Source organism: Natator depressus, chromosome 2 (assembly GCF_965152275.1).
Source record: "Natator depressus isolate rNatDep1 chromosome 2, rNatDep2.hap1, whole genome shotgun sequence".
NCBI lineage: Eukaryota > Metazoa > Chordata > Testudines > Cheloniidae > Natator > Natator depressus.
The window spans coordinates 50,723,032-50,747,398 of NC_134235.1; the positions used below are offsets into that span (position 1 = coordinate 50,723,032).

Sequence of the window (24,367 nt, forward strand, 5' to 3'; positions counted from 1 at the left end):
GTGCTGATTGGTTTTGTCCCAACCGCCTTCCCCCCTTCTTACCTGCTGTTCATCTTTCTTTCCATTCTTTCCTCCCCCTTTCCTTCCATCACCCTCCATAATCTTCTTCCCCTTCCTTTTGTCTTCTCTCTTGCTCCTATTAACCTCCTCCTGCTGTTCCCTCCTCACCTCTCCTTTGTCTGTTGAATAAAAAATAAGTAAATTAAAAGATGGAACTAACAAGACACACGCTTGTCACCCTGATCACTTTGTGTGTGCACCAATCCCTATCCTCTGCTTCTCATCCATTTTTGTCCTTTTATATTGTAAGCTCTTGGGGGTAGAGTTGTCTTTTCATGTGTATTTAGAAAGCTCCTGGCACATTTTGGGCATTGCTGTCATATAACTAATATATTGTTAGGTGATATTCAAGATACAAATGGAAAAAAAAAGAGGCAAATTCATTGTCATTCAAGTAGTGTTAATACTATGTAAGTTAGATTAACTTGACTTTGAATGAAGCATTTAAATGTTATATTCATATCATTGTATACATGTAAAATATAATTATCTTGCAAATAATAATTTCTTGCATTTTACAGTTGTGAAGTATGTCTCTTTTGCATATTATTTTGTGGGAAAGAGTTCATTTATTTGAGGGTGACAGTATTTTGATCAGGCATATATCAAATGCAAAAGTTTGAGGGTTTTTACTTTCCTGGTTTCTGTAATTACCAGATAGCTAATATGTGCTTGCCAGGTCCAACGTGCTAATGATTGCTTTCTAGCTTTTAGAAAGACAGAAATTATATAGTAGCTATGTCTGAACAAGATTCTGCTACAATAGTGTAACTAAAACGTGATACTGTGCTTTCTTAGCATTGCAAAACACACATGATGTCCCTGTTCTTTCAATACAGAAAATAAAGTCAAAGGTAAATTTACTTTAGTAGTACTCAGATGGCTATGGGAATGCTGGGTCATCAATAATAGATGAACTGCTTTGCAATTTTCTGACACATCATGGGGGTGTATCATGAATCATTTTCAGATAAAAGGTAAATATTCTGACTGTCTGATTTTACTTCTCTTACAGTGCTGCATTTTTCTGCTTTGTTTGAGGATTTCCCCAGGCAAGCGCTGTACAGTTGAGAAGCAGTGCATTTTTTTCCCAATTCCCAATTTACTGAATTGACTGTGTAGACTAAGCAGCTTGATTAAACTTAATTCTGCTAAATCTTCAGCATTATATAGAAATCTTTTGTGTTTGGACCTGATTTTACATTCCAGATAGCATGTTCACCTCCATTCTGTGCTGAGATGTTTAGAAGAATGTAAAAACAACAGTGCATAGAGAACGTTCTTAAGCATCGCACACGCTTGCTTTTCTGCAGTCAGAGTCAAAAACTAGACTAATGGGGAATGCAGCATGTTGTTACTATGTTGCCAACCATCTTACAAATGTATATGGTGAGTCTAAAGGATTGTTGTACCAGGGTTAGTTTCTGGAAGAATGGTGTGTAGCTTGTGTTTTCTCTTTTAGTATAGTAAGGTCTTTAACCATTGTGATTACTGCCATTACATTGGGCCTACATGTGCAAATAGGAGTATTTGAAGTTAGCAAAAGGCAGGCTGTGGGAGATAGGTGAAACAAGAAAAAAAAATGTACAAAATGTTATGGACTGGAGCAGCTGCAGTTTAAACAGATAATCCAGAGTTAATGTTGAAAAAAAAATTCTGAAACTACCGAAGGATTTTGTATTTGTTTCTCCATTTCAGCAGTAAAGTATTGTAGGTGTGAAGTGGAATGAAATTAACAGAGTATTTTGTTAAATAAAAATTTATTAAATAATATTATTATTTATTATTATTAAATATTATTATTTTAAAAAGTGAACAGTACAGAGTTTAAGCATAGAAGTTTCTGGTTATCGGGGAGTAATGTACAGATTATCAAGGGGTGCAAGGTTCGATTTAAGATCGGATGGCATAAGGTATACATAATATGCAATATCCCTGATTGGGGGTAATAGGTTAACGGGTCAAAGTACAGACATTGAGATATGAGGGTATGTTGTTCATATAATGGCTATGTTCAGGTGTGGAGTATAATGAGTAGATACGATGATGAAGATGGATTCACCCACATTTGGTGAGATTTAACGTTCAGTGAGTTTATGGTTCTAGTTCATAAGGTCCAACAGACACAGTCTCTTGGTCCCTTTCTCATAGTTGATACATGATGTCGCTCCGGTTCACGCCTCCTGGTACTGTCAATGGCTGGTGATGTGTTCGGCGTAGATGTCCCTGGACCATCAGATGGTGTCTGAGACCAAGAGACGCCACATGAGCCGTGTGTACCGTCGACCGATCCCACAGGTTCACAGCACACACTCGTTGCAGGGGTCCCAGGTGCCCAGGGCTCCAACGATCAGGGTGTCCACCTGCACCTCATAGCCCTTCGCTCTCAGGGTGTCGGCCAGGGAGCATACTTTTCCAGCTTACGAGTTTGGGCTTCGTGAAAGGCCGGGGTCCTGTTCTCAAAGGAGACCATGATGTTGATGAGGATGATCTTTTTCTGGGCCTCATCAGGTCACAGCTGGCTGTTGGTACTAGGGATGGCACAGTTAACAGCAAACTCCCTCCGGCTCAGTGCGATGGCTTTCACCAGGCGGTTCTGGATGGGATTGTGGTGCAGCTTGCAAGCTCTGTAGTAGGGCTTGCAGCTGCACAGGACATGGGGCAGGATCTCGTTGGAATAGCCGCACTTCCTGCAACGCCTCTCTCAGTTCCCCATGGCAGATGGCTCCATTGAGCAGGATGCAGTTGAGCCGGGCACGGTGGATGAACCGCCAGTCGACCAAATGGATGAAGCTGCCCCCCAGTGAGGAAGTGGTTGTTGGCATCCCACTTGCTGGTCAACTCGAAGGCTTTACCCTGGTCTGGTTTACACTTCAGGGTTCCAGATATAGCGAATGGACGGCAGCCTTCAGTGTCCTCTTCAGCGTGCCCCTGGTGCCTGGGGAGACAATGGGGTTGTTGTTGCTGATCTGTGGCACCAGGACTCCCAGCTCCTGGCACTCCTCACACCACTCCCAGCAGCAGCCGACATGCTTCCCCAGGCGACGCATGGCATTGTGAGTGCGGTACCATAGTGAAGCGATGTCGCCCCTGTCCCATCCGAATTCGCCATCCAGGGAGCCACTCAGGAAGGTGGTGATGTCTTGTTTGGAGGGGGCTCTGCCGAGATGCTTCTTTATCATGTCATGCAGGGTGTTCGCCTCAATGTTCCTTACTGTGGCGTCAGGACATGTCAGCATGCGGAAGGCGTGGGTGATCACCGCGACATTGCACAGGTTACCAGTGCGGGACATTGGCGCTGCCATGCCTGTGGGCGATGTAAACCAGCTCGTTGGTGGCTCTCTGGGGAAGGAACAGCCACTTCTTCACCCAGCTGCCAGACAATCTTGTCTGCCTTGTTGAGGGGGACCTTTGCCATGGAGGATCCCCTTAGGATGAACGAGATGCAGGGGATCAGGAAGGTGTTCAGGTCATTTATCTTCTGCCATGGTTCCAGCAGGGAGGTGTCGATCTTGGCAGCATCCTGCAGGATCTCCTTGATGGTGTCCTCTGGTGTCTGCCGGACACGGAAACTCATCAGCATGCCGAGATGCTGGTACACCTGCCCCTCTGCCAGAGGGATGACGGGCTCGCTCTGGATCTGGAACCCCATCACCTGCACCGAGTCCTTTCACTGCCATCAGTGTGGAGAGTTGTGCACTTCTTTGCATTGAAGCGGAGCCCCATCCAGTTGTCAGCTCGACTGGTGGCGTCTAGCATACCTTGGAGGCTGTCTGGGTCATGTGAGGTCAGGACCAGGTCGTCCTCATAAGCCAGGACGCTCACCCTCTCACCGTGGGGGTTGAAGCCATCTGTGCTGTTGGAGATCGCTCACAGCAATGGCTCCATGGTGAGGTTAAAGATGATGAGGCTGAGGGGACAGCCCTGCTTTACTCTGCTGCAGATCAGGATCTCAGCGGTCTCCCCTTTGACCGAGCAGATGGTGGTGCTGCATCCCGTGTACAGCTCTTGGATCACACAAAGGAAGTTCTCTGGCATCCTGAACTCCTGGAGCCTGGCAAAGATGTGGTGGTGGGGCATGGACCCAAAGGTGTTAGCCAGTTCAAGCCATGCTACCGTGCACTGCCTCCACACCCTTCTGGCCATTTGGATGGTAGTTTGGAGGATGGAGTTGTGTTCATAGCAGCCCTCGCAGGACAGGAAGCCTTTCTGGATGGAGCTGATGGCTTCCCCGCTCACCGACTACTCCGTGATCCTCGACTCCAGGCAGCTGGCATACAGCTTGTACATCATGGAGCAGAGGAAGATGGGCCTCCAGTTGCTGGGGTTGTACCGCTCAACCTTCTTTTACACCAGCACCATCATGGTCTCCTTCCAGGAGCTGGGAGTCTGGCAGAACTGCTTGCACTGGTTGAAGAGCATGGTGAGGACCAGGCAGCTGAAGTCTCTGATTATATTCTGATTTCTCTTCCACTGGATGCCCATGTGCTACTGCTCAGCAGAAGGGTGACACTGTGTCAGAAGGAGGGGGGCAGCAATATTATACACCATGCATGACCACTGAAATGCATATCTCTGGATTGTAAAGGGTAGAATTCCGTTTTGAGAAATGGTCCCTATGTGGATTCTACTGTGCGTGTGTATGCACTCCATGTGTCTGGGACTGGAAGATTTTTGCTTAACAATGTCCATTGGTCCACTCTCCTGTTCCTCATGCTCCTATCTGAGAGTATAAGGGCAGTGTGGACTGACCACCTCTCCAGTTTCTTTCTACTGAAGCATGGGTCTGAGACAGAATCCCTTCAGTGTCCACAGAAAATAACCCCAGAGGACTTTGACATCCCTACTATTTGGAATATCTTCTTTCCTTAAAGCCCTTATGGTGAACCTTCTGTACATAGTCTTCCATAAGGATAAAATTTCCATGTGGCTGCACCCGAAATTTACCCCCAAAGAGATCTCAGATTTCCATCTGAATCACAGTCCACCTATCTACCTAAACCACACACCACTAATGAAGAAGAAGCCTGCATTCCTTGGATATCAGTCAAGCAGTGGCATTCTATCTCCAAAGAACAAAGCCATTGAGGAAATCAACTCATATCCGTCACAGAACAAATGACGGGGGAAGCAGTCTCTTTCCAAAGACTTTCCAAATGGACTTTGGGATGCATTCTACTATGTTATGAGTTGAGAAAACATTTCACCACCACAGGGCATGAGAGATCTCTCTACTAGAGCCCAAGCTGTTTCTATAACCTTCCTTTGAGATTTTCCTCTTGCTGAAATATGTAAAGTGGCTACATGGGGTTCAGTACATACCTCTTGAGACATGATACTTTAGTCCAGGCTTCTGCAGCTGATACATCCCTCAGCACAGTAGTCCTCCTGTCAACAGTCCTCACACCCTCCTATGCAATGAACACTGCTTGTCAGTCACCCACATGGAGTACACGTGGACCATCACTCAAAGAGGAAAGAAAATTTATTTACCTAATACAGTAACTGGATTCCTTTGTGATGTGTTGACCTTATCTGTGTTCTATTACCCACTCTCTTTCCCCTCTGCTTCAGATCTTTGTATATAGATTCATGGTAAAGAAGGAATGGGACTGGCAATTGGTCCACGCTGCCTCTGATGCCTTCGGATTGGAGCACAAGGAATAGCATAGCGCAGGCACAGAGCAATGGACACTGTTAGAAAAGCTCTCTGGTCTCAGACACAGTGGAATACAAGTAGGGATCACATAGTTTCAAAGAACTCCAGTTACAGTATGAGGTAAGTAACTTTTTTACTTTTAGAGAAATCCCACCAACCTTATGCCTGCCTTTGTTTTTGTATTTATTCCCAGGTATTCTACAAAATGTAGACATGCATCCAAGTGAGTAACAAAAGTGTGTTTTCATGTCAGTGAAAGAAGAAGAGAAAAACTGAGCTGAGTGAGACTTTGCCATGGTATTTAATCTGTAAATCTGGGTTTTTGTGTACTTTGTCTTTTGGATATTTTGCAGGAGGCAGAGCAGGAGAATATGAATGAATGTGCATTTAAGTCATGTATGAGCTACATGATAGATGAAGAGAGTTTTTGATGGCTCCATCTGGCTAGAAGGTTCTGTGTGATCTGTTTTCTAACAGATGGAGAATAGCACTTAGTGGAGCCTTTTGAGTATAAAAGCACTGGCATTATTATAGTGCGGAATCATTCAGAGACCCCATTTCTTTCAGCGTGACAGGTGATGTTGCTGGTATGTGTGAGATAACTGATTTTCCCCCTGCTGCACTGAACATGTGTATGCCAGGTTTCCTTGCCTATGTCAGACCTATCCAGTTTCCTGTCATTCCTCACCGCAACAGAAGCTGAAGGAAAAATAAAAAGCAGATTTCCATTTGGAAAACATATTGAATCCAAAGACCATCGGGGGGGTGGGAGGGGAATACACAAGTTAAAAGTGTTTAGATACTGGGTTGGGTTTCTGAGCGACACTTTAGTAGGTATAGAAAAATGAATGGATTGAGACTAGTTAAGTCTTTCCTAAATGTGTAGACCTATTTTGAAACAGCACTAGTAGTTTCCTTCTCTCACCCTACTTCTACTGTCCCTCCGCCGCCCCTTGTGTATACAGTATCCCATTGAGTAAGCCTGCCCAGGACCTGCACTTCCTGGCAAGATTTCATTTGTTACCATGCAACACAGCAACTGGGCCTCACAGCAATCTTGTATCTAAACCAGGGGTGAGCAGACTTTTTGGCCTGAGGGCCACATCTGGGTATAGAAATTGTATGGCAAGCCATGAATGCTCACAAAATTGGGGGGTTGGGGTGCGGGAGGGGGTGAGGGCTCCAGCTGGGGGTGCAGGCTCTGGGGTGGGGCTAGGGATGCGGGGTTTCAGGTGCAGGAGAGTGCTCCGGGCTGGGACCGAGGGCAGGAGGGGGATCAGGACTGGGGCAGTGGGTTGGGGCATGGGAGGAGATCAGGGGTGCAGGCTCTGGGCAGCGCTTACCTCAAGGATCTCCCCGAAGCAGCAGCATGTCCCTCCTCTGGCTCCTATGCAGAGGTGAGGCCGGCTCTGCACGCTGCCCCGTCCGCAGGCATCACCCCCGCAGCTCCCTGAAGCAGTGGCATGTCCTCCTTCTGGCTCCCACGTTGAGGCACGGTGGCAGCCAGGCAGCTCTGCATGCTGCCCTGTCTGCAGGTGCCGCTCCTGCAGCTCCCATTGACCGCAGTTCCTGGCCAATGGGAGCTGCAGAGCTGGCACTTGAGGCGGGGGCAGCATGCAGAGCCCCCTGGCTACCCTTACACATAGGATCCAGAGGGGGGACAGTCCTCTGCTTCTGGGAGTCATGCAGAGTGGGGCAAGCCCACAGTCCCGCTCCCCAGTGGGAGCTTTAGGGCCGGATTAAAAGGTCTGATGGGCTGGATGTGGCCCACAGGCTGTAGTTTGCCCACCCCCGATCTAAACCCTTCTCCGTCTCTTTGGGGCTGATGCTGAGCTTCTTCTCTTGGGCTTAGAATGACAATCTAATGTCGGCAAATTCATGCATAATGAACTAATACAGCCTCAGATAGTTGCACCCAACTCTTGTCCTCACTGAGAGTTGTGTGGAAGTATCTGAAGGCAACATTTGAACCATAGATTTGTATCTGTGTTATCTGTTGAATTGTGACTTTAAAGTCCTGCTTGCATTAGGGAAGACTGAGGAAGGGCCATGCAGCAGTTGGGAGTCCTGGTTCAGTCAGAATTTCTCTGGTGTTCTGGGAATAGTGAAAACTTGCTATACATTTTCTAGGCTGAAGGATGTGCTGCCCCCTACATCAGCTCAGCTTGTGCATGTCAGAGGAGTATAGAGTCATGGTATTGCCTCTGTCCAAGACTCTTGGGGATTCATCATCATTGGGCTAGACTGGAGCAGTACTTCTTCTCTTTGCTTTACCTCTGTTTACCTCTGACTCCTCTTAGTCATGGACCCACACAGGGTCACTCATAATTTTTTTCTGACCCATAATGTTGCAAAATCTAGAAATTGGCTAAGTGATAGCTTGCTGAAGTGCTAATAGCACAGGACTGGATTATGATATTACTACAAGCCCTGCATAATCTTGACTGCTTTCCCCTTGCTCCAGGGGGGAGGGGAGGGGAAGTAATCAGTACCAATCCTTTACTTGGTGCTAGTGTAACCCATGTCTGCTTGGTGTGGTACTCTGTCCCCCTTCCGCGGCAGCTAGACCTTGATGAGCCTGCTATAGACTTGGCTGAGAGACAAGTGTCTTTTAGTTCATGCAGTAGAGGCTTGTGCATTAAGCTCCACTGGTCTAAGATTTGATCCCGGCCTATGCCAATCGGGGTCTTTCAGTGTTATGTAGCTCTGTACTAGTTCATCTGTGCTGGTCAGCCCATTGTTGGAGAAAAGGAGGGTCCACCCACCTCCCACCCAAATGATTAGATGAGTAGTGGCCTGAAGAGGCTGCTCTGCCCCCCTCTGTGACCTGCAACATGGACAAACCATGCAGGGGAGCAAGGAGGAGCCTTATGCCCCTTGTTGCTTGGGTGGCTGGTACTAAAGGTCACAATTTGGCCCATAATTCTTTTTCATTTATGATCCAGAACTTGTATAGTCTTAGCAGTCAATGTACTTACACTTTCCCACTGGATTTCTTAAATGACCACATCATATGCATTTGAGAGAGCCTGTAAAACCCTACCTAATGTATTCACATGCCAAGTGAGCCCCTTGGGCTGGATTCCAACCTGCATGCATACAGGCAGGGAGTGCCACATTGTTTGGAAATCCAATATTCCTTCTGCATGAGCACAGCTTTGAATTTCTCAAAATGTGGGATGTTGAGTTCCTGCACATCCGTGATTCACCTGCAATGGCTCTCCTGAGGGCACCTTCCATGCCATGTCACTGGGATGCCACAGAATCCCCTTGTGTTGGATTAAAAAAATAAAAACTCAGATTGTAATGATACAAGATTTGTAGGTAATCCCTCTCATGTTCCTTCACTATATTGAGACATATCCCAGATTCATTGTGAAACAGGAACAGTACGTGACAGTTCACATGGCAGTATTTGTGGTTATAAATATCATACCTCAAGAACCTGTTACTAGGAAATCAAAGGTCAATGGAGCTACATTATGGATCAGAAATAAAAATGAAGATCTCCAGCACTTGTTTACTGTTTTCTTAGTTTTATGCAATATTACTCAATGTTTTGTTTCATAAATAACTATGGGTTAGTAATCTCCCTTTCTTTTCCAGCGACAGAAAACATATCGCTAATATGTGTAACCATGTATGTGATTGGTATATTCTATTGAATTTCTGCCTTGCGTTTCAATATTTTGGCTCTCTTTCTGACCTGCCTAGATTTATTTATTTTTGTTAAAAACCTCAGGCGCCTGTGACTTTGTCATAACATTCAATTTGATTTTGTAATTGACAGAATTTCTACTTGATTAATTGTTGTAGCTGTACTGCAGAAACAGCACAGGCACTGATGCTTTATAATTGCATATTTTGTCTTTGGTATATCACCAATGCTCATTTCATTATTTACAAGTTAATTACATATGCATTCTTTAGGGGCAATAAAATATTCAGCAGACAGGGGTAGAGACACCCCCTGTCAATGGAGCACCTTCCTGCAGAACCAGAGCACATTTAGGGTATCGTCCAAAACTCACCTCTTTGCTTTACCTTTTCCATTGCACTGATTAGAGATACTTTTTAAAAACAACCACTGTCTGCTCTTGGGGCTGCACCAGAGAAGAATAAATACAAGACTAATGCAGTTCCTCAGTGTTTGTCCTTCTCTTGGAAAGAGAAAGAAGAGAAATTTCAGGTCTGTTTGTAAATATAAGGCTGCTGACCAGTTTCTCCAGGAAGCACTAATTCCACACACAAGGATCTTGCAAGCCCTTCCCTCAGGGCACGGTTTCTTAATTCAAACAAAAAACCTCACAAAGTAACACAGCAAAGCTATTCCTCTGGCCAACACAGGCTGCAAGGGCTTAGAGACCTTTCATCTGCACCTTACTCTGCTCCAGGGTCAGACATAAGTGCTATCCTCCCTCCTGCAAATCTCCTTTGACCAAGCTCTCTCAGCCTTTTTTTATAGGAATCAGCTGGGTCTGATAATCAAACAGGGCTGGCTGGTTAGCCCAGGCCTTCTGGTTCTTAAAAGGCCACCCTGTTACAGTAAACCAGTCATTAAATATAATACAACTTAGTGATGCACTTGGATATCATGTTAATGGGTGTAGTTATAATAAACAAACATACAGAGCTTATTAAATCAGTAAAGATGTAACATTTAAAACCATATTAGCTGTCTTTTGTATTTTATCTTCTCCAAAGAATTAGTCCATTTGGAGAGACGTTTCAGGTAAATATAAGGCTGCTGACCAGTTTCCCCATTGCTGAATGTTATATACTGTGTGTTACAAAGTAGGACAGGGGTAACTTCTTTTCATAAACCGGATAACTTTAAAGTTGAAGTGAAAAACAATTGCTTTGACCTTGACAGTGAATCTGGAAGACCAGCTTTGTAGCGATTGAGAATGTAGCTAAGCAACAGCTGTGTAGTATGTTTGTACTGGGGTATTTTTAGAAGAATTCTTCAATAATGGAGATGCCTGGACTAGCAAATAGAGCTGAATAATACATTCTGAGAATATTCTCACCTTTGTGTGTGAAAAATTTGGCTTGTAATGCACATTAACATTAGCCATAATTTATGCTTATGTCAGGAGAAAAATACTATATGAGCATATACTCTTAATGCCTGAAAAAATGATTATCTGTCGTTGTCCCTGAAAGCTTAGGCTGCTTTAAACTTGTGTTTCTCTGAAAATTGCCTATGTAAAAATGGCACCTGTTGTGGAAATCTAGTCTTTTGTGTATTCAGAGTCATTTCTACTTATTTTAATATTAAAAATTGCTTTTTAAATACTGTTAATAGCTCTGAACACCCAGCAAGGATAAGGCCTTCTCTACGCCAGTTTAACTAAACTAGTTTAGAAACTGATTTATTTAAAGCAGTGCAAGTGCCTGGTGTGGATACTCTTATTTTGGTTTAAGATTGCTTTATATTGACGTAAGAAGTCAATTCCTTACAATTTAAACTAATCCTTACTAGGCACTTCTAAACCTAAATAAACGCTGACACAAGGGGCTGCACTGATGTAGCTAAATCAGTTTTCAAACCGATTAGTTAAATTTTCTCATGTAGACAAGGTCTTGGATTCTATTCCTTTAGGTGCAATATTAGCATAATTGCTTACTTAGTCTATCAGTTATCCTGTGCAAACCCCATGAGGGTAGTGGATTTACACAAGTGTCATTCAAGCATAGTTTGAAGACAGTGTGGTTGCATGGCAGTAACCTATTCTAACTGTACCTGCAGGATCTATATTACTTTTTTTACCATGCATGAGAGGGAGAATAAAAAAGCTAGTCTCATTTCTTTATCCAAGCTGTAAAATGCAAAAAATAAGTGAAAAATATAAATAGTAAAATTAATGAATTCGCTTTTAAATTCTTTAATACTGCAAGGTGCTGCTAATAATAGGTTAGGAAATGTGTTGTCTAAAAATATTTGTACTCTAAGAGTCTCCCTGTAAATTGGAAAAAACATGAGAAAATAACTATCTGTTTTGTTCCCTCCTGTACTGTTCCATTATTAACTGGATTCACATGTTCAGAATCGTGAGCTTTTCCTTCTCTATTTTTTTTGGCCAGGAGGAGACATCCATCAATGCTATAGATCACTTGAACATCCGACCTTACAGAGACTGCAGGTAATTATTTATATAACTGCTTTTTTTGTTTGCTCTGGAGGTCAGGTTGGGTTGGTTCAATCTTATGTACAGACACCTGTAATTTATGGAGGTACCAGTTCTGAGCCATTAAACTGGATAACAACATTACATGTAGCTTTTATGGAAGTTGTTACTTATGGCTTAATAATCCTGGATGTGCTATGTAAAAACTCAAATTTTCATCTGCATTAAAAAAAGATTTGTGATATGTTTTGCAAATGTGGTCTGATGTGTGTGGGTGTGTGTGTGCATTGCTTAGCACACTGGGACCTCAGTCCTGATCTGGGATATGTAGGTACTACAGCAATAAAAATAATATTTTTGATAAATAAAAGACCTGATAAGGAGGAGATACCATCTAAACATGGTGGTAAGATCAGCTTATAATTTTACACTTCACCAGACAATTTAAAGTTGTCTTTTATATAGATCTGTTTCATATCCCTGTGCCTTCGGAGTTCTGTTTTTCAGTCATGATGGCAGTATTTGATTCTGTCATGGCTCAAACTCCTATGACACTAATCTCATTTGAGAGGAAAAGATCATGATGTGTGCATGGCCAAAAATTCATTGAATTTACTGTCCCTGTTTTAAGAAAGCTGTCAATCTTTAAGGTGAAAAATCAGATCTATAAAAGAAAAAAAAATCAGGAACTGAAAGAGAGCTTTTAGCTTACCACAAATAGTAGAACAGAGCAGAAACCACATCACAGAAAATTACTAACTAGGGCAGGTCTGTCTTCACCAGAAAGCCCAATACATTGTCTCTAGACTCATGCAGGCACATACTTCCTGTAGTAGCTAAAGAAGAGCTAATATCCTCATTTGGCCAAGTTTTCTGTACTAGACTAAAAAGAAAATGTGCCTTCCTTTAGTTACCCCTTTGGGCAATTAGCTTATTAATATGATGGTTTCTACTCTCTGTCCATTGAGTCACAGTACTTTGGCCAGATCTTTCCTTTCCAGATGTAGAACTAGTGAATTTTTCTTTTATTTAGTGTGATTAATAGAGACTGAAATATATAGTTGAGGGAGATTTAATAGTGTGATATACATTGATTGTGCAAAATGGCAACAGAATAAAGTGGGATGAGGCTGTGTAACTTACTGGATAAAACACTATCTTTCAGTTCTGGGGTCACAATCTAAGTGGGACATATTTGCAGGTCTCAGTGCAGTTCACAACAGAAAAGAGATTACATCACCGAACTTTCATACATCATTTAATACAGCTAAGAGTTTGTGGCCTCTCTATAGAAGAGCTGCTGGTATTTAGCTGTTATGTAGACTTAACTATACCTCACCTCTAGATAGTGGGATCCTGTCATGTTGGGGTTGAGGTCACAGGGAAGGCAGAATGAGGAAATTTTCCCTGCAGCTGCCTGTTTAGCTTGGGGTTTAAAAAAGGAATTTCCAGTTTCTATCAGCATCAGTCTCATAATGTTCAGACACAATTATTAATTGAAAATGTCACAGAAATATATGCTGCCAATTTGCAGTATGTGTATACATTTTTAAATATGTATATAACCAAATAACAAGGCCTGAAAGTTGCCCCTTATCATTCTATTTGTCTAATTAGGCTGTCTTAACAGGATCTCCAAAACAGAAGGGAAAGGAAGGGAGACATCTGGTAGCAATTTTCACATACTATACACAAGAGAACTCTTACAAAATGGGGTTTCACCCTTTAATTCAGCTTTTCCTTGATGAGATTCAGTTCCCCTCCCTTCAAGACAAACTGTGGCTTTTTAGGATCTTGGCATAGTATTTCAAGTGCGCACTGAGCTGCCCTTTGTGAACCCATAGTCACTAAACAACTTAAGCTGGTATGATGGAAAACAATCTTCCTTTTGTTAATTCAGGCAGGAGAGTCAGGGCGCTACAATGTTTGATAGTAGATGTCTCTTTGTTCAGGAGAATATTTTGACTTTTTCCTAGATAAATGTATTTAGCAGCAGGAACTTGGAGTTTTTGCATGGAATCAAGAAGCTTGATTTTTCCCCCCAAGCTTGTCCAAATGAGATTTCACAGTTCAGGAGATAGCCATCTATTTCCCCTCCTCTCTAGCAATATACAGTGTATTAAAACAGCATTTTTTATTTTATTATCAATTTCATATTCAGTGAGCTCATGCTTTTTAATTCTTGCTGTATTACTGAGCTGTATTAGGATAAAATTCTGTTGCTGGGACATGCTTCACTACATGTGCTAAATCCTGAGATCCTTGCACAATTTTTACTGAGTCCTTACTCAGGCAGACGTCACTGAAGTCAACTGGGATCTGAGTAAAGATCTGTTGATCTAGACCACTGATAAATCTATTGCTGCTCATGCTGAAAACTGTAACAGTATATAAACTTTGGGGGTGATAGTGCATGTTCACGTGTGCATGTTTTGGCATAAATTCATGCTCAAGATTAAAATGTTAGCTATATAAGATTATAGAGAGAATCCTGCAAGAAGCTTCCTCTCTTACACCAGGACAGCTCCACCTCAATTGCCTCTGCTCATCTTAAAAGCTGATACAATTTTGGGATACAAAATCACTGTGTTGCGAGCAAAGAGATAGTAGTTCTTTGCTATATATAGCAACTGTGACACTGGGGGAGATGCAGTAGGCATCTCTCAAGTAGGCATGTGTCAGGATACTTCCTCTTAGAAACAGGACCTAACCCCCACCCAAAAACTCAGACAGCTAGCGTGAACCATGAAGCATTGGTGTAACGTGCTTGCCATGAGCTACGCTGGTTAACAAGTGGTTTGCCACATTCTGCAAGTATTAATGAAGTTCAGCATGCGAAGTTTACTTCTGACAAAGAAGATCTTAATCTGCTAGCCAGATGCAAATGTAAGAGAGCCAGCCTGGCTGCTGCTGAAACCTGACTATTCTTCAATACTTGGGATTCTAATCAGGCTCCAACTGTGAACAACTGGTGGACAAACACTCTCAATCAGACAGGCAGTGGGAAGAGGCAGAGCCCCCACTGCTCTCTCAAAACAGCATGAGCGTCTGCACACACATGACGGTTTAGTGTTCAAAATTTAGAATTTCTCTAGACACGAAGACAGGTTTCAGAGTAGCAGCCGTGTTAGTCTGTATCCGCAAAAAGAACAGGAGTACTTGTGGCACCTTAGAGGCTAACAAATTTATTTGAGCATAAGCTTTCATGGGCTACAGCCCACTTCATCGGATGCACCCATGAAAGCTTATGCTCAAATAAATTTGTTGATCTCTAAGGTGCCACAAGTACTCCTGTTCTTTTTTCTAGACATGAAGTTATTCAGGGATAGCTCTTCTGCTTCAAATTCGTACCGTACCTTAATCTGGAATAATTTGCATGTGTATTCAAGTCCTTACCCCCTTGTGGGGTTTGGTTCTATCTTTAACCTAAATAATGAAACACAAACCTCAGCATAAGCTTTCTCCTGAGCTTAGCTTGTTATCATGGTTTCTCCCTGCAAGACCACCAGTCCCTGACCTTAGGTACTTCACTTTCCTCAAAAAATCACTTTTATACCGTGGATTGGAGCTAATCAGCCTCCCCCCCTCCCCCCCCCTCCATTGTCTGGCTTCCAGCATGAGTCACAAAACACTCCTGGCTCTCCCTACAGGGGCCTACACCCTAACATCCTTCCATAGGTATAGCCTCGCCATATCCTCTGGTTGCTTCCTCTAACCCACCAGTATCCCCTCCGCTTTCTTTGGATTGAACTCTCAGCCAGGGATGCCCCAGTCTTAAAACTAGACACTGAGAAAGTTGTTCAGCTGCAACTTGTATAATCAGAAGAGTTCATAAACACATAAAGCTTATGTCATCATCGGGGGGCTGGAACAATTTTTCTAGTGGGGGTGCTGAGAGCCATTGAATCAAACTGTAAGCCATATATATGACGGAAGCCACTTCAAGCTGGGGGTGCTGCAGCAGCACCCCCCGCACCCCAAGTTCCAGCACCTATGGTCATCATCAGTATTCTGAAGGCAGTGCAGCCCATGATTCCTCACTGACACTTCCATGCACATACTGAACAGGAGGGAGGACAAGATGGAGCTCTACTGAACCCCTCCTGAGAGGGAAGAGGAGTAAGGGATCTGCCTGAGAGGAGAAATCAAAGCTGCTTGAGTTGTGCAGCTCTGGCTCCAAGATCCACTCATGATCAGTGATTTTGAAGACAGCTCCTAGATCTAATGATAGTCTTCTTTCTTACCTCCACCTCTTTCCCCTTCTCCTTTTCACTTCTGCGCTGTTTTGAGTTGCAGCAGTGGGAACACTAAGCTGAAGATGTGGGTTTTACTTTTTGCTCCGTTGCTGAGAAATTCATGATCACTCTTCTTTCCTCTGGTAATGAGGTCCATAGCGTGGGCCCCGTTGCTGAGAAGGCCCTGCCTCCTGCTCTCATGAGGCTCACACCTGAGGTTAGTATTTTTATTGTTCCTGAGAAGTGCAATTGCCAGGGAAAAAAGGTGTCATTTAGGAGAGGCAGTTTCCATCCTATTGTTGGCACTTCCATGAAGAGGTTTAACTCTGAGACTTTGAAATAGAGATGCTATTATTTGGGGAGCCAGCACTGTGAACAGAGAAGTGGGGTGATGTGTTGCTGCGGAGGCTGGCTACTGCATTCTGGATTAGTAGATGCTTTTCTCATGTTAAAGTGCTTATACCCAGGTGTAATGAATGAGATGCTGTAGTTAAGCCTGGAGTTCGTGAAGACCAGGGATCCTAGTTTTCTGTGATAAACCCCCCCAAATTCTCTGAATACAAAAACACCAAAATCTGTGTGTTTCTGTGATTAAAATGAAACACTGAACTTTAGTTTCCCTAGCCACAGTATACATAGGTATCAGTTGAACACAATGTTTTATTGATTGGATAAACAGGGTTCCACTGTCTATCTAATTGGGACTGGGGCCAGATCAGATAATCAAGACAATGCCTAAGACTAAAGTGTCAGTTTCCCATATTCCTGTGGGTGTGCTGGTGGTTCGGTTAATCCAGAGAGTCGGATAAACAGAGTTCTTCTGGATATGTTGGGGTTTTTTCCCCACAAAATGTAAAAACCTAAAGATTCTCTGTAAAAACGCAAATTCCGAGTTTTTCCATGGCAAGCTGATTTCTAGGGTCTCTGATGAAGACATAGATCACTGTGGCCAGCCAGGTCCATTTTTGAGAAGGCAGAGCGAATAACCTTTTGTGATTCAAAGAGAAATCTTTTCTTCGTTGGAGCAGTTAACTAAAGATCCACCCTTTAATTCCCAGTTGCATGCTATATATATATATATATATATATATATATATATATATATATATAAATGATATAGAAAATATTAAAGAAACAAATTGCAACAAAATCTGAGGTCACATATATAATAATTTTATTTTAATATATCATAAAGTAGAGGGATCCAAGTATTTCTGGGGTGGATTTTCAATCACAGAGCTACTACAGTGCATGTCAGAACCACAATAATTGTGGTGACTGCGAAAATAGGCTTAGATTGCTAGAATGCCTAAGGTGATTACAAGACTGCATGAATAATTAATTTACCCTGCTTTTGTTTCACCTTTGATCCCAGGCCTGTCTCAGGAAGAAAAGGCAATTTTAGAATAAGCTGATACCTTTAAAATAAAAACTAAGTCAATTGTAATAATAGTCATCTTTATTACACAGATGTGCATTGAAACAAATCCAAGAGTAGCAAAGTGAGAGACGGTTTGCTACCACCTTCTTTGAAATGTGAATATAACATTAGAAATCTGTAGATGGTAATCACTGAATGCATTGCAATCAGTGTATCTATTCACATTTTTAAAGGAGAATATTGTTTCTCTTGTGATAGGATGAACAGTGGAAAAATGGTAGTCTTCTTAACAGCCCTCCTTACATTTTAGAATGCTTTTGTTTTGTTGTTAAAATTGCCCCATGTATTTGAGACAGACTTCAGCTGAATGACTGCCTAACATGTGCTAGACATATATTGATTTTTTTCTTAGTTCAATGTTTCCCTTGGGCATAGTATTATTTATTCATAAAGCAGATATGATGTCTGTCAGGCAGTTACAGGGGTGTAAATCTGTAGTCCAGAAACAATGTGAAAAGCTTTGTGTGAACCCCCAGAAATCGATACGCTGATGTCAAAGAGCAGTCTCTTAATTCTGAGCACGTGCTTGTGCAATCATTCAGTGTGGAAAGGGAAACTTAAATAATAGTTTTTATTAAAACTGAAAGCCTATAGTTCATCTTTATTCCAATTTTCAATGTTTGTTTTCAAGCCAGTGTGGATGGTGGTGATAGTGGCAGAGTGGGGTGATAGAAATCTAAGCTAGGACATCTCCGATTTCTAAGGGAGCTCTGCCATTGTCCAAACCCATATATATGTATGTAGCATAGAAACAAAGGGTTAGAAGGGACCACAAGGGTCATCTAGTCTAACCCTCTGCCAAGATGCAGGATTTGTTGTCTTGTATGTATAAATTAATTGAAGGGGAAATGATTTTACAGATTTTACAGATAAAAATTGAAAAACTCCAAGGCTGCTCAGTCAGCCTAAACACCTACGATTCAATCCTAGCTCCATTGAAGTCAATGGGAATTTTGTCACTGACTTCAATGAGACCAGGATTTCTTTTCTTAAAGATAGGCATGATTTATAATCACTTGATTCTAATATTTCATATTCAATAATATTGAACATATATTGGAATACTAAAATAATAAATACTAGGCATTTAGAATATGAGTTGAAATGTTTTTGATAACCTAAACATTTAGGTAGAACTGGTCAGAAAATGGGGGCATTTTCTGCAGAAAATTTAGATGAAACCAAATTTGTTTTGACTTGTCATAAAAAATCTGCAGATAACCAAGAAGTATTCAGTTTGCTGATGAAAAACTCTTTCCCCCTTCCCCGTTTTCCTGGAAAGCAGATAGTTCCCACAAAACTTTTCATTTAGTTAAAAACTCAGATTTCCATTGGAAAAAATTGTAATGGGAAATGTTCACCTAACCTACATGCAGACCCTCCCTCAGCAATGTAAGCAGTCATGTAACTTTAAGCATGTGGGTCATAACATTAACAATTGACATCACATGCTAAGAGTTACACAAGTGTTAAAATATTTTGATGAATCAGACCACAGTATGGAACTTCCCTATGATTTATTTCAAATACGGGAAGGATGCTGGAAAAAATAGCATGTGATCATACAAAAGACTATCATAATGCATATGCATAGCGGAGTCAAATTAAGATTACACAGACAATCTTAATTCTGGCATTTCCTATCTCTTTAGCTTTGTAACCTTCATATTCTTTTAATGTAGTTTTTTTTGGTCATGTAATATAACTAAATTGGTTTAAACGTTGTAGGGACTAAGACGAATAGACTTCTTTCTCTTAGTTAAAATTTTAGTACTCAGTGTTTTATTTACAACCAAAGAGTAGGCACAGATTAAATTTGTGAAGCTATGATATTTCCATGTGCAGGATATCTTGGAGGAGTTTGACCTCAGGGAAGGTTTTGACTTCTTCAATCACTAAACATAACGATACAGGCAATTTTAAATCACTCAGTTGGGACAGCCTAATCAGTGTCCATACCTACTGTGTAAGAGTGCCTGAGGCACCCACAATTTATATTGTTTTTTACAGTGAGTGGTGTGTTTGTTCAAACAGAAATTTCACACTTATAAACACAGGCTTTTTGGCTTTGTTAGGAAATCAAAGATATGAACACTCATCTTTGTGGCTCTCACGTTCTAAAAATGCATATCGGGGCACCACAGTGTTTCCAGGTGGCTAGATCTTACATCTTTTCTTCAGTGAATTTGAGACTCTGAGCTCACTTTATTTAATCCAGAGAATGTGTAACAAAAATTGACAAAATTCTTGTGCTAAGCTTTGCTATGTATTTGCACTGGACACATTTTTGCAGTCACAGCTTGAAGCAAGATGAAACATCATCGGAAGTATGTATTTCTCCCCCAACCACAACAGATTACTTTAAAAGTCCATGCAGTATGGTTTATGTGTGCAGCTGCTCTTTAGTTAAAACCTTATAAGAATTATTAGTTTCTGTAAGCAGCAGACACAGAGTATTTAATGTAATAATGGGATGTGTAGTGTAGTGTTAAAGACAGTTGCTTGCTGAACATTAAGCATAACTGTAATTGAACTGTATTTTTTCTGGTCTATTAAACTAGAGGTGGAATAACATTAGTTTTAAAATATCTATTGTATATTTGATATCCCACCAATTAATAAAATGTGTTTCTTCAGCCTAAACTGAACTACATGCATCTCCCCTCTAAACTCTATTCATCACTGCCATTACTGCTGTCAGGAACCTAGCTGTTTGCCTGGTCTCTTACCTTCTAAATATTTTATTAGCGTGATTCTGTCTTCTCTTACCTCCTGTAACATTATCTGCATTCAGTGCTATCTCAGGTACTTGTCTGGTTCAACTCCTATTCATCTCATTATCTCCTCATGTCTTGATTTGAGTAATTCCCTCCATATTGTCCTCCTCACTTTCAAATCTCAACTCTTCCTACTTCTGCACATCCAGATTGTGTAGTCCTGTCTCTTCACATATACCAAGAAACAAGAACTCATCACTCACATTCACAGAAATCTTCACTGATGGGAGCAGTAGCTAAGTTAGCAATTTGTAAAAGGCTGTAACTTAATATTCACAACAGTTGATGCAGGCCAATTCTCACTGGCTCCAAGGCACCTTTGAACAGGTTGGGTGGAAGACCAACGGGGGGGCGCTCAGCAGCATGTTCATTCCATAACTTTTGGATGGCCTTTTGTACTCCTTGAGTGACTGAGGATCTCCCCTGGGTCTGCAGTTGTGCGGTTTGCCAGGTCACATAGCTCTAGACAGTCATCAGCAAGTGTGTGGTTCAGCAGGCTTTCATAATATGTGTTCCATCTGTCCAGCACCTCATCCACAAATAAGCAGAGAGAGCCATCTGGTTTCATGATGAGGATGTTTGAAGGCTGTTTAAGGCTGCCAGGCAGGCACTTGATAGCTCTGTAGGCAGGACACAGATAGTAGTAATTTAGGCCATCCTCTGCTTTGTCACCCAGGGAGTTGATGTAGATCTCACCATCAAGTTTTGTCATGGTCTGGGAAATGCCTTTCAGCCATGTACATTCTTGGATATCTCCCTGCTTAGCATCAGAGAGAGGCTGTATAGTTCCTAAAATTAACTTGCATTTTGCAGCAGGATCAACTAGTCATATTGTATATTATGCACTGCAAATTTGTTAGTTTAATTTTCTGTCTAAACCAGACTATCACTTGCCTTTCTGGCAAGCAACTGGCTTTGAGCTACCTGGCTATAGCTCAAAAACCTAGACCTAAGATGAAGTCTTGGACCCACTGATGTCAGTAGCAAAGCTCCCACTGACTTCAGTGAAGCCGGGATTTCACTCCTTGTCTAACCGTTTTCCAGGCACCACAGGTCTACTCAGAGCACACTAACTGGCAATATATTTGGGCTGATGCTCAGTAATGCATTTTCCCTGCTCCCAAGAAACTCTTTGTGTGGCTATATCTGTGAGGCCCGCCTGTGTGCCAGTCCCCACCAACTGCTCCACTTCGTTGCTGTCTTCAGCACTTTCCCCTCCCCTGCCCCAGAGGCTGCTCAGGTTTTTTAGCTCAACTACCAGCTGTTATGCCTGATTTCATTTCACCATCCTCCGCTTTCTCTGTTGTTTTTTTTTCAAGCGGGCAGAAAATGTGACATTTTTACTTACAGGTACAGCACTTATACATTTTGCAGCATTCTGGACACTAGGATTTTTCCTAGTCTGTGACAGAGACTTTATCTACACAACAGATACAGCACAGCTGACCAAGAGCTGTTGCAGCAACATGCATCATCCATGACCTGCAATGATCCCTGTGTAAGGTCCAGGTCGTTCAGGCTTTGTTCTGTTTCAGTCATTAGCCTCTTTTCGGAGCCTGCAGGTGGGGGTGACAGATATTGTTCCTTTTGATGGTGGGTTTAGAGTACGTCTACACTACAGTGAAAGACTTTCAGCTGGCCCGGGTCAGCTGACTCTGGCTGTAGGGCAATAAAATTGCCTGGGCTCTGGGACCCTGCAAGGGAGGAGGGTTCCAGAGTCCAGGCTTCAGTCCAAGCTCCAACGTCCACACTACTGTAACCCCTGTGAGCCCTGAGTGAGCTGATCCGGGCCAGCCGTTGCTCTGCTGTGAGTCTTTTATCACAGTGCAGACATACCCTTAACGATTCAGACAGCTGACAGTAAAGGAGCTGGACTGATATCACCAATCCATTTTTCGCTCAGGCTGCCAAAAAGTTATCAGATGCCAAGGTTACTTCTAATCTGGGCTGGAATCAGACTGGTAGTTTAGATGTGAAAGATGCCATATCTCATGACCAGTCCCTTAAGAAATCTAGTTCCTCACATCCAGCACCACTTTTAAAACTGGAGCTGTTTGCTCAGTCCGCATGTGCAATCATGCATATATACTCACACTGACTTGGCATGTGGTCCACCCACCAGCTCACTGCTGCCTTTCTTAGCAATGCTGGGATCTATACTCTGGATTAAACTGAAGCTGTGTGTGCTTTTGCATGTAATAGTTATAGAATGCTTCCCCCAATTAAGTCTTTATAATTTTGAATAGGCCTAACCAAACAACATATTTGTGCTTTATCTATACAGTACTTGCCGTCTTGATAGGGCAAAACTTGTCCATAGTTGCACACATAAAATGGGAAAATCCTGTTTCCATTTGCTTTGTGGCAGTATTGACCAAAGGAGTTCTTAAGCAAAGTGAATGCTTAGTATGCTTGCTTGCATGCTGATAGACAGCATGTTCTGATCTACAGCTATTTCATAGCAATGCTGGAATCTGGGTGACAGCAAATTGAAAGATTATTGTGTGTATTGTGTTTCCTCCAATATAGATGTTAATCAGTTACGAATGAGTGTTCGTGGTAATTTTGTTTGAAAGGGTATGCATATATTTTAAAGTAATTCATATTTTAAGTATAACAGACTTTACCAAAGAAATACCTACTTATGCAAAGTATTATTTCATTGATAAGGATCTACTGATGACAGTGCAATGAAAAGATTTCTCTCTTCACTATTTTGTGGTCTTTTACAAATTTTAAAATTGTTTTCTTCTCATTTAAGTGACACTTCAGCTGTTTTTCTGAAAATTGTGAGTGGGTTAATTAGACATTAACCACAACACAAGCCATGCATGGGAAGAGGAAGAGTTTAACATTCTTCTGTTCTTTAGCACTTCTTGATTGACAGTAATTGATATATATAGCATTCTTGCTTCTCTAAGTAGAGGATGACACTTGTTTTCTTGCTTATATACATTATACAGTATTAAAAAAGGGGTATTGTGGGAAGTTCATTAATAGGTCATAAAACATACAGGAAATAGTCCATTCACAACATCGATGTAGAATAAAAGTGCTGCTTTTGAGATTATCTTCTGTGGAGAGGTACAAATCAGATGTTAATATCAATGTTAGTTACTTAGCTCAGCTGGTCATGTTGTTTTCTCTGCAGTTACCAGCTGCTGGCTCAATGCTATCTTGTATAATGGATTTGGATCAAAGGTAAAAATATAATGTATCAAATGGAATAGTATCCAACAGAATTAAAGATAGAACATGGTGTGTGTGTAAAAGCCAAAATCAGACTCTGGGATGGTTGGTGAAGACCTGTTTGTACTGATCCTTATATGTCAAGACTAATTTATTGTAACTACTGTCTTCATAATTCATTAAAATATAAAATTAGTAATTAGTTTATGAAAATGAGCTACCAAGATAGTTATGTCCTGCGCTTTGAAATTAAACTATGAAAGGTATCAGTGTGCATTTTATTACATGTGCACTGTTTCAGAAGATATTGAGGTTGGGGGAGTGAAAAATAATATGTTAATACAACTTGATGGGGGGGGTGTATATAAAAACAACAAGGAGTCCGGTGGCACCTTAAAGCCTAACAGATTTATTTGGGCATAAGCTTTCGTGGGTAAAAAACCACTTCTTCAGATGCATGGAGTGAAATTTGCAGATGCAGGCATTATATATATACTGACATATGAAGAGAAGGAAGTTACCTCACAAGTGGAGAACCAGAGTTGACAGGACCACATGACCCTGTCAACACTGGTTCTCCACTTGTGAGGTAACTCCCTTCTCTTCATGTGTCAGTATAAAATGCCTGCATCTGTAAATTTCACTCCATGCATCTGAAGAAGTGGTTTTTTACCCACGAAAGCTTATGCCCAAATAAATCTGTTAGTCTTTAAGGTGCCACCAGACTCCTTGTTGTTTTTGCGGATACAGACTAACACGGCTACCCCCTGATGTGTGTGTGTGTGTGTGTGTGTGTGTATGTATGTATGTATGTATGTATGTATGTATGTGATTTCCTGTGGACGCAATGGGAAATACCACTATAATATGTTAAT

General features: G+C 41.8%; 1 protein-coding gene across 1 annotated transcript in view; it reads left to right on the forward strand.

The window, feature by feature from the left end:
• The window catches only part of PAG1 (phosphoprotein membrane anchor with glycosphingolipid microdomains 1), a 175,965-nt gene that overhangs the window by 23,230 nt on the left and 128,368 nt on the right, over nucleotides 1-24,367 (forward strand). Inside the window, exon 2 of the mRNA XM_074944190.1 lies at nucleotides 11,807-11,865. The gene's annotated coding sequence lies outside the window, so the exon portion shown is untranslated. The remainder of the gene's footprint in view (nucleotides 1-11,806; nucleotides 11,866-24,367) is intronic.